The sequence below is a fragment of the Strix uralensis genome, chromosome 22 (assembly GCF_047716275.1).
Source record: "Strix uralensis isolate ZFMK-TIS-50842 chromosome 22, bStrUra1, whole genome shotgun sequence".
Lineage (NCBI taxonomy): Eukaryota > Metazoa > Chordata > Aves > Strigiformes > Strigidae > Strix > Strix uralensis.
This window is the reverse complement of record NC_133993.1, coordinates 4,302,941-4,314,083: the sequence shown is the minus strand read 5'-3', so window position 1 is coordinate 4,314,083 and position 11,143 is coordinate 4,302,941. Positions and strand designations below refer to the sequence as shown.

At 49.4% G+C, this 11,143-nt stretch overlaps 1 long non-coding RNA gene across 1 annotated transcript; it reads right to left on the bottom strand.

Moving 5' to 3' along the window:
* Positions 1 to 2,628: 2,628 nt before the first annotated feature.
* LOC141953727 (uncharacterized) lies at positions 2,629 to 10,250 on the bottom strand. Its single transcript, XR_012631981.1, has 2 exons — positions 9,677 to 10,250; positions 2,629 to 3,053 (listed from the first exon to the last, which is right to left on the bottom strand). It is a non-coding gene; the product is annotated as an uncharacterized LOC141953727 (long non-coding RNA).
* Positions 10,251 to 11,143: the final 893 nt, after the last annotated feature.

Sequence of the window (11,143 nt, the reverse complement as noted above, 5' to 3'; positions counted from 1 at the left end):
ATAAAATATTGGTGTGTCATCCACATGGTTTTGGTCAGCAAAAATCAAACCTGCCCATAGAGGCTGCTCTGAAGTAAATTAACACCTACAATTGTTGATGCTGCTTGGAGCAGGAGGGTTAAGCTTGACCACATCCAGAGGTCTATTACAGCCTCAACTCACCTTTCTGGGGAGCCTGAAAGGACAGCATCAGGCCTGATGGGCAGCCAGAGCTTTTAAGAGGCAGCTTAGGGGCCTGGAAATGCTTTGGGAGTGCCCTTGTGTCCTGCTTAGGGGGAAGACCTCTAGTCTCTCCTCCTCACCCCATGCACTGCCAACGTGTTGCCATGTACCCCCTGCAATTCCCTAGCAGGGGCCTTTGGGTGGCTGTGAGGGACAAAGGGAGGGCCTCTGCCACTCATTTCCCAATGGAATTGCATCCGATCCCCTGCACTGTCTCCAGGAGCCCTGCCCCCAGCACCAGGCTGTGGCCAGCAGTTGGCCTCTCTGTCTCCAGGAAGCAGCCAGTCACCTGGGCCAATGGGGCTGCATGTTCTTGCTCATCCTTCCAAAGCCAGGCTCTGGGTTTGGCTACGGGGTTGTACAACCCTGTCACATGTGCAGGGACCTGGGTCTGCACCTTCAGAGAACAACTCTAAGACCGAACTGAAGACTAAACACCAGAAATACAGCAAACATGCCCAAGCTGAAGAGCTCTCCTGAGTCCTCTGGGTGCTACTTTTTTACCCACCCATGTTACATTTGTATCACTTGTGCATTTCTCTCTTGAGTTCCAGCATTGAAACTTGTAGCCAGAAGAGGACACTGAGTTTTCCTCAACACTCTCATAAAAAGCTGTTTCTGGAAGTCATCAGGGGAGGAGCAAAGTCTAAATTTCAGTCTTCCCCTTTGCCCTGGCCCATATCACCCACAAAGCCCTGAATGTGCCTGTGAGTCTTTCCCAGAATCACAGAAAGGTGGAGGTTGGAAGCCATCTCAGGAATTCATCTGGCCCAAGACCCTGCTCAAGCCGGGCCACCTACAGCCCGTTGCCCAGGACCATCTCCAGACAGCTTGTCAACCCCTCCAAGCATGGCCACCCAACAAGCTCTCTGGGCAACCTGTGCCAGTGCTTGGTTGTTGCAGTTAGCTCTGCCTCATTAAACCTGCCAATCCACATGTCAGTGGCGCTCAGATCACAGACTAATGCTGCAGGAGGTTAAGACCTTCACAGGGACATCAGTACAAACACCAATATGATGGATACAAAATGTCCGTTTATTAAACTGTGTATCTTACCTATATACATTCACCAAGTACCTCCTTCGTGGGTGTGTCCTTAACATTACAAGCCTATCCATCACCTTACCTCGTAACAAGGGAGGGCTACAGCTATTCCTTCCGTACATCGCGAGATCTTCCGAACGCCACTCCCTACACTTGGTCACCCTGAGAGTGAAGTAGGGTCACATCAGGCTGCACATTGTCCCTTGCCCTGTCACTGGGCACCACTGAAAAGAGCTTGGCCCGGCCTTCCCTGCACCCGCCCTTCCTGTGTTTCAGCTCCTGCTGGGATGTGCCCTGAGCCTTCTCTTCTGCAGGGTAAACAGTCGCAGCTCTCTCCTGGAAGAGGTGCTCCAGCCCATGAGCCCCTTCGTGGCCTTCGCTGGCCTCTCTCCTCTTTGCCCAAGTCTCTCGTGTAGTGGGGAGCCAAGAAGTGGAGGCGGTAGTCCCGGGGTGAGCTCAGCAGTGCTGAGCAGAGGGGAAGGATCAGCTCCCTGAGCCGCTGGCAAGACTTTGCCTGATGCAGGCCAGGCCACCATGAACCTTCTGTGCCGCAGGGGCACATCGCTGCCTCCTGGACAAGTTCTTGCCAAGGCTATTCCCATGACATCATTGCTGCTGCCAGGTGGTTGCCCCTCCAGTCTCTTCTGTTATGCCCAGCTGGCTAAGTTCGTCCTTGCGGTGGATTAAGCCTGGCAGGCAGCTCAGCACCACAGAGTTGCTCAGTCACTAGCCTCTTGGCAGGATGGCAGAGACAATCAGAAGGGCAAAACCAAGAGAAATCATGGGTGGAGGTAAACACAATTTAACAGTTTAAGAAGAAGCTGCATGTACAAGCCTCACAACACAAGGAATTAATTTGCTGTTCCCGAGGAGCAGACAGGTTTTTAGCCCTTTCCAGGGAAGCAAGGCTTCCTCACCCACAGTGGTTACTTGAGAAGACAAACGCCGTAGCTCCAAACACCCTCCACTCTTCCTCTCCTCCTGCTTTCTTGCCCCAGCTTTTGGGGCTCAGCATGATGCCATGTGCTACAGAATATCCCTTAGGTCAGCTGGGGTCAGCTGTCCTGGCAGTGCCCCCTCCCAGCTTCTTGCCCACAACCCAGGGGGTACTCACTGGCAAAGTAACGTGAGAAACACAGAAGATGGTGAACACAGACCCTGTGCAAGCACCATCCGGCAAGAGCTAAAACACCTCTGTGTTTTGGTCACAAATCCAAAAGGCAGCATCATATGAAGGGCTATGAAGAAAATTAAGTCCATCCCAGCCAGACCGAACAGAGTCTCCACCCCTTATGCCATACCATTTACATCATGCCCATGCCGACGCGGAAGTCTCGGACACAACTTAGACGACCAATGTGATCAAGTTGATGCCACTTTATTAAAGGTTACACAGCAATTTATACTCTATCTCAAACTTCACGCGCCGCTATCTTATTGCTAATAGGCTAAAGCTACTTGTTCACGCGCCCTTTTGCCCCCTATGATTGGTCCCGGTGTGGCGTCCACGCGATGCTCTCCCCCCAGGTAGACCCCCTGTTTTCGACATTCCAACATCTTTATCTCTTGGGCAGGAATGTAGTTTCTCAGGCCGTCTCGGCCTTGTTTTTGTCCTTGAACACAGCTGCAGCTTGTTGTTACAGTGAGGCCCCTCGGTTTGGATCGCTCATAATATGTCCGTTATTTTCCAACCATTCCACAAATCCCCCTTTTTGTTTTTGAGCGATCCAGACTTCTCTTTTCTTAAACATTTGTTCACCCAGACTATTCAACATCCGTCACAAACACTGAAACAGACAGGGAAGAAGCAACATCAAGATTAGTAAACCTACTAGCACTATCAATACTCTTTTGACCAAGGTCTGCAACTAGCCCCTCATCCCGAGTCTAGTCGTCCAAGATAACAAGGACCACTGACAGGTCGTACAGGAATACCAGGCCATGCTCTATCCCCACAAATCAGAAACACTGCAGGTGGAAGTTTAAAGCCTCCGGTGGTTTCTACGGAGAATCCTCCTGTTTTCAAATTATTCCAAGAAGAATGCCCTGTCACATTTTGACAACCTACAAATAAATCTCGATGACCATTCTGAGTTAACCAAATATGTCATGGGTCACCAAACCAAACCACTCCTGTGCCATTCACTGGCTGCAGCTGAGGAACCACATTATGGCAATTTGGCATCTCCGTAACATCAACATACTTAACAGGTGTAACACTAGCCAACAAATCCAATTCTTGCAAGGGTAAAGAAGTTAACTGGTTTAGATTCTCAATGACTGTCTTTTGCCAAGCTGCATTACGCATGGAGGGCCAATTTAAAATGAAACAACTATCATCATCTGGTCTGCCAATCAGGTCCACTCTCTGTTGTTTCCAATATCCTTCAAAATCAGTTTCATTTTCCTGCAACGGAATGCCAATTAAACAGGTCCTAAAAGGATCATCTGCTTGTTGTAGACTCAAACAGAAATCCTTTATCCCAGATGCGTTTGCCCAGGTTACCCAAATGGTTGCTCTGGGTTCGATGTCAAGAATCCCTTCATGGCTTAATGTGAGCCAAACCAGAACAAATGTGGCCCACATTTGACGTGTAGTCATCATTTCACCTTCCTTTCTCAGGTGTCCTGGTACACCTGCCAGCTTCGAGAGCCACTCTTTCCCAACACCACAACTCTTATCTACTATCTTATTGTTCTAATTAACACACTGCAAAGCCAAACGTCTACAAAGCTTCAAACTCAATTTCTGCTAGAATCCTTTATCTAAGGTTTTCAATTAAGCCTATAACTTTAACAAACTACTGCTGTTTTCTAAAAAATTAAGCCTGCCTTTCTGTAACTAAAAGTGGATTGCTGATATGTTGGCTCGTTGGCAACTTCAGACAACCAGCTTGCTTCAGTATAAACTTCTGAACTGTGATAAGCGGCTGTATTCGAACAGCCGTGCAAAATGACTGCAAGCCCAGGAAAAGACAAAAGGCTTCTCTGTTTGCTGGATGTAGTGCTGTTAGCAACGAGGTCAGAACCAGGTGCAGTCGATGTTCATGTCTCTGAAGTGCCTCAAAACACAGGGTCCTCCGTCCAGTTTGCAGAGGCCTACGTAGATGAATTATTACCTGTAAAAACACACGCAGGAACCCCTGCCTAGGACCTGTGAGTGAGCCTAGTGCTCTGCGTCGTTCTTCCTGACTTCCCCTTTCCAGGGCCGCACCCATCGACTCGGTACCCATCTGACGCCGGTATCTGTAACAACACAAGCATATCCCCGACCGGTCATTCTTAGTTCTGCAGGTCCTCTCCATTCTCCTGTAACGACATCCCTGTATTGAACAAAAACATTACTGTCACATTGGTTTGTACCAGATTTCAAACCCAAACTATGTATTATTACTGGTGGTTCATTTCTATCACCTGTGAACCGCAAAAAATTTAACACATACACCGCTTTTGCAAGTCGCTCTGCAGCAGCCAAGACCTCTCCCCCTTTTTGTTTTTGCAAAAGCGCTTTTACAGCTTTGATGCGCTCTCTCCACGATGGCTTGTCCCGTGGGGGAATGCGGTATTCCTGTGATGTGACGTATACCCCAGAGTTGGCAAAAATGAGTAAATTTCCGGGAAGTGTAGGCCGGACCATTGTCAGTTTTGATCTCTGCAGGCACGCCCAGTGCCATAATTGCAGCATGCATATGTTTGATGACATGCCGTGCTGTTTCACCTGATTGCGCTGTTGCCCAAAGGGCTAGAGAAAAGGTATCAATAGAAACATGCACATATTTAAGCCTGCCAAATTCTGGGATATGGGTCACATCCATTTGCCAGAGTTGTAAAGGTTGGAGTCCTCGGGGGTTTACTCCCAAACCGAGGCCTACTCCCACCTTCTGGCAATCGGGACAGGATTGCACAATTCCTCTAGCATCAGCCACAGGAATGTGAAATTGTCTGGCTAACATTTTTGCTGATTGGTGAAAAAACTGGTGTGACAGCCTGGCCTGTTCAAAGGTGTTAACGGCAGGGCCCGTCCAGGCTGGAGCGACAAGTTGATCGGCTCGAGCGTTTCCCAACGCAAGGCCTCCACATTGTTGATGACTGCGGATGTGCATAATAAAATATTCATCCTGACGTTGGTTCAAAAGTGTCAGCAATTGTAACAACAAAGTATGTAATACAGGATTTCACACAGGTTTCACCATGCTGTTTTCCAGACGTTGTACTGTACCTACCACATACAATGAGTCTGATACTATATTAAGAGGTTCTTGAGACCAGCGTTGAAATGTCCAGATAACAGCTCGAAGTTCTAAAGTCTGTAAAGAGTCACCAGGCACTCCAGGGAGTAATTGATGTTCCCAGGTGTCCCCTTCCTTCCAGGTGACTGCAGCCCTTCGAGATTTTCGTCCAGCATCAGTGAAGACAGTTATCCCTTCTACTGGAACCTCTGATCGCAAGGGTAAATGTACAAACCGCTGATGGCATAATAATGACAAAAGCTTATCCGATGGATAACTATTGGTGATAGTACCTAAGAAATCAGCAATTGCTATTTGAAAGACAGTTGAAGCAGATAATAACCAATCTAAATAAAACTGAGATACAGGTATGTAGATGACTTCTGGTTCGATGCCTGAAATATCTGAAATTCGCTGCCTCCCTTTTATGACAAGCTGTGAAAATAATTCAGGACGTGTAACTACTGTGTTTCTGGGCTGAAAAGGGAGAAAAATCCATTCCAAAATTCGTAAATTTGGTTTTGTTTCAGTCAACTGAATAATAAGCCCCAATGGGTGTTCACGTTTACCCCCAGAGTTAACTATCATAAAAGAAAGAGCTTTATCATCCAGTCGCCTGTGAGTATAAGTTGTCATGATTTTGTTGCTAATTACTTGTAAAGCTTGCTGTTGATCCTCATCCAGTTGACGGCGCTCCTGAGCTTGTACAGACGTGCCCAGGAGTGGCATCAAAGGTTTCAGATCATCGTTCGTAATTCCACAGATATTACGAACCCACTGGATATCCCCAATTAATCTCTGCGCATCAGACAATGTTTCTATTTTTGTGTTGATTTTAACCTTTTGAGGGCGAATCACTGCGTTTGTAATAATCCAGCCCAGATACAGCCATGGTCCCTGTTTCTGAATTTTCTCTGGTGCTATCTCTAATCCCCTCTCCCTGAGACTCCACGTTAGCTGGCCCAATATTGTCTCGCAGTCTAGTTGTTTTCCTGCTACTAAGATATCATCCATGTAATGATAAATGAGTAAATGAGGATACTGTTTTTGGATGGGTTCCAGAGCCCACGCGACGAAAGACTGACAGATCGTGGGTGAATTTTTCATCCCTTGCGGTAGCACCACCCAGTGATACCTCTTTGCTGGTTCGGCCTTATTAATCGATGGCACTGTAAAGGCAAACCTTTCAGCATCCTCTGGATGTAAGGGGATTGTAAAGAAGCAATCTTTTAGATCGATAACTACCAGATCCCAGCCTTCAGGTAACATTACTGGGGAAGGCAAACCAGGTTGTAAGGTGCCCATGTCACAGATAACCGCATTAATCGCTCTCAAATCATGTAACAGACGCCATTTCCCAGACTTTTTCTGGATTGTAAAAATTGGAGTGTTCCATGGGCTAGTTGAAGGCAGGATATGTCCGGCATCTAGCTGTTCCTGTACCAAATCCTTAATAATTTGCAGCCGGTCCAGTTTTAGCGGCCACTGGTCGATCCATATGGGATCATCAGTTTTCCAGGTTAATTTTAGGATTGGCTGCTCTACCGTGGCCGCGCCTAAAAAGGCGAAGTAATCAATCGAGCTCCCATTTGACTGAGCAGATCTCTGCCCACCAGCGCCACAGGTGAGTGCATCACATAGGGACGTGTGGTTACTAGCCTGCCATCCGGAAACATAAATGCTATTGTGTCTCTGCTGATGGATGTGACTTGAGTTCCTCCAACCCCTAGAATTCCTGTATTAGCAGGCAGTAAAGGCCACTGACTAGGCCATAGATAAAGTGGTACAATTGTGACATCTGCTCCAGTGTCAATGAGCATTCGTAATTTACTCGTCTGTCCATTAGGGTGTCTCATCTCCATCTGCTCCTCTGGCTTCCCCCGACTAATGTCCAGGGCTAACAAAACATCTGGTTGTCCGGTGGACCCAAAGCCTTTTTCACCTCTCTTCTTTTGTTCTGCATTAGGCACTTCTGATTCAAATGGAATTAGCTGAGCAATTTTCGATCCCTCCATGATAGTCAAAGGAGGAGTAAGTGTGTATACCATGATTTTAATTGTTCCCTCAAAGTCAGCATCAATAAGTCCTGGGATGACAAAAATACCTTTTTTAGATGCTGAGGAACGTCCAATTAATAAGGCACTTAAACCATGTCCCAGAGGTCCCACCAGATTAGAATCAACCAGATGTATTGTAGTGTCTGTAAGTGTAACAGCTACTGCTGTTGCCAAGTCCACTCCTGCGCTTCCTGAGGTGGCAGCGGAGCAGCGGTCCAAGCACCCTGGACTTGTGTCGTCGCGCGAGGGCGGGGCGCGCTCTGCCTCCCGTTTCCCCTCTTACGAGACACGTGAGCACGACATTCTGATTTAAAATGACCCATTTGTCCACAGTTAAAGCACTTCTTATCTCACTTGCCTTTGATGTGTTTGCCTCTGACAATTGGTGTTACTGCAGCTCCTACCGCAGCAGCCATAAAGGCAGCTTTCTCCTGATCAAGCATTCGCTCTGCTGCCTCCAACAGCTGACCTGCAGTAGATTGTCGTGGGAGAAGGCTTAAAGCTTTCTTAGTTTTGTCGTTAGCATTGTCATAAGCAAGCATATCAAGGAATTTAACTTTCATTTCATCACTTAAATCAGGATTGCTATTAATGGCGGCATGCAATCTGTCAATGAATTTTGGGTAGGGCTCTGTGGGCCCCTGTCTCACTCCTGTAAACGCTGGCGCCGCTTTTTCATCATGTACGGCTAGAATGATTTTGAGAGCCAATTCCTGGGTTAACCGTAACACTTCTGGTTGAAATCCCACTTGCCAATCTGGGCTAGCAAAAGGACCTGCCCCCATCAGCATCTGAGCTTGCACCCCATATAGAGGGTCTCCTTGCTGACGGGGTGTGGCTGCCGCAGCCTCGCAGGCCACTTGCCAGCGCTGGAAAAACTGCAATTGTTGTGAAGCTGTTAGTAAGGTTTGTACAATCATGCGCACATCATACGGAGTCAATAAATGTGCTGTAAAGATATGCTGAATTACCGAATTTGTATATGGTGATTTCAACCCATATTGTGTTACGGCTAATTTTGCTTCTTTAATCATTTTCCAATCTAAGGCTTCCCACTCATTGCCCTGTGGGGTCACTATTACCGGGAACGTCATTGGGCCAAGTTCGTTAAACTGCCCCTCTATTATAGCATCCCGAATAACTCCCTGCCAACGGTTTGCCGGATTATTATTACCACTCGCGCGTCCCAGTGCCCCCCCTCCCCTTTGAGCCAGTGCCCCCCCTCCCATTTGGGCCAGTGGTGGCGGAGACCCGATAGCCACCGTTTCCCTCTGACCAACGCCCCCCCCCGTGTCGCGGAAGAAGGGGTTAAAAGGAAGAGGCGGCGGTGCTGTGGGGGTGGGCTGAGCCGCTTGCTGCATTCGGATTTCAAGTTGCTCTAACTTTCTCGTTAACTCTTGCAAGTGCTGATCTTGTAAACCGTAACGAGATTGTTCTTGCGGCGACTGAGGTGTCGGGGGCGAGGACGGGGGCAGGGGTGGGTAGGCGCCGTCCTCTAAAGAGGAAGCAGCTGCGGCGGCTGCGGCGGCGGCGGCGGCGGCGGCGCGGGGGTCGGGCGGGGGCCGGCGAGAGCGGGGCCGGCCCGTGCGCTCCGGTGATTGATCTTTTGGGCTTGAGGGAGGGGAGTCGAGCTGGAGCAAATCGGCTGATTTTTGCTCGCGCCGTACGGGTGCCGCGCGTGCAGCGTCCCCGTCCCTCCTTTTTGGAGCCACCTTAGGGAACAGGGATCCCGCGAACGTCATAGCGGTAGCGGAATCCTTGGCACCAGCACTTTCTGCCTCTGCTGACAAGGCAGCGAAAGCGGAGGCGGTGGTCTGCCGTTCCGCTTTCATTTCTTTCAGAGTGTCTAGGACCACTCTCCACACGGTGGAAAGTTTCCTACTGTCTTTGGAACCTGAACTAATGTCATCCCACAGTGCCGCGCCGATCTTTTCCCAAGTAGTTAACTCGAAGGCTGCGGTCTCTGAAGCAATTAGTTCGTGCTGCCGAGCCCACAACAGCACCCTCCTCAGGTTCCCCTCATCATAAGAAACTCCTCGCTTAGAGAGTATGTGTTGGAGGAGCTTAACCACTGCCGCTTCTTCTTTACCCAGCGCGGACCCCATCTCCTCCCCAGCCGCTCACCTGATCAGGGCGAGATTCCCGACGATTGCGCGCGCGTCTTCCCAGGCGCCGGGGCAGCGCCTGCTACGGTTGGCTTCTGCCCCCTCCGGACCGTCTTCTCTTGCTCGGGCGAGCACCGACGGGAGGGTCCCGATTCCCCAGGGCTTGAGTCCCGCGTATTCGATGAGGCTCCCTCGGGTCCCTGTTCGGGCGCCAGTTGCCGACACGGAAGTCTCGGACACAACTTAGACGACCAATGTGATCAAGTTGATGCCACTTTATTAAAGGTTACACAGCAATTTATACTCTATCTCAAACTTCACGCGCCGCTATCTTATTGCTAATAGGCTAAAGCTACTTGTTCACGCGCCCTTTTGCCCCCTATGATTGGTCCCGGTGTGGTGTCCACGCGATGCTCTCCCCCCAGGTAGACCCCCTGTTTTCGACATTCCAACATCTTTATCTCTTGGGCAGGAATGTAGTTTCTCAGGCCGTCTCAGCCTTGTTTTTGTCCTTGAACACAGCTGCAGCTTGTTGTTACAGTGAGGCCCCTCGGTTTGGATCGCTCATAATATGTCCGTTATTTTCCAGCCATTCCACATGCCCAGGTCCCACAGCATGGAATCCATCCTCCATAAACACACACACCCCCCTTCCCATCTTTTGTTATTTCCACAGTGTCATGATTTAAGCCCAGAAGGCAACTGAGCACCACGCAGCCCCTCACTCACTCCTTCTCCCTCAGGGATGGCAAGGAGAAAATAAAACAGAAGGCTCAGGGTTCAAGACAAGGAGAGGGGGGGATGGCTCACCCGTTATGGTCACGGGCAAAAGACAGGCTGGACTGGGGAAGGAAAACAAAGGAACATCAATGCAATTTGAACACCACCACCACCACTCAATTAGCAACCAGAGTAGGAGAGTGAGAAACACAACCGCACATTTAAACCACCTTCCCCCACCCCTCCCTTCTTCCTGGGCTCAGCTTTACTCCCAAATTCTCTGCTTCCTCCCTCTCAGCTGCACAGGGGGGCAGGGGATGGGGGTTGTGGTCAGTTCATCTGCCGCTCCTTCCTCCTCAGGGAGAGAACTCCTCACACTCTTTCCTTACTCCAGCACGAGGTCCCTCCCATGGGAGAGAGTCCTCCCTGAACTGCTCCAAGAGTAAAATGTGCATAAAATGTGCATCCAGTTCATTCATATCCATTGCAGCCTGCACGTGTTGACCCTTTGGAGCTGGCCATAAAAGCTTCTGGATTGGATCCAACCGCAGGTGGAGTGCTGAGGCTTTCCTGCTTCCTCCTGAGATACAGGGGACGCCCACACCGTGGCAGAGGAGGAAGAATGAGCACCCTCCCCCTTTCCTAGGGAACCCTTTTGCCCATAGGCCTGCATGTTATGAGTTGTGAGTCAGAAGTTACGATTTGTGAGCTACAAGTTACCCGTCAGGAGTTACTAGGACATATGTAGTCCTGTAAATTTGAGGGA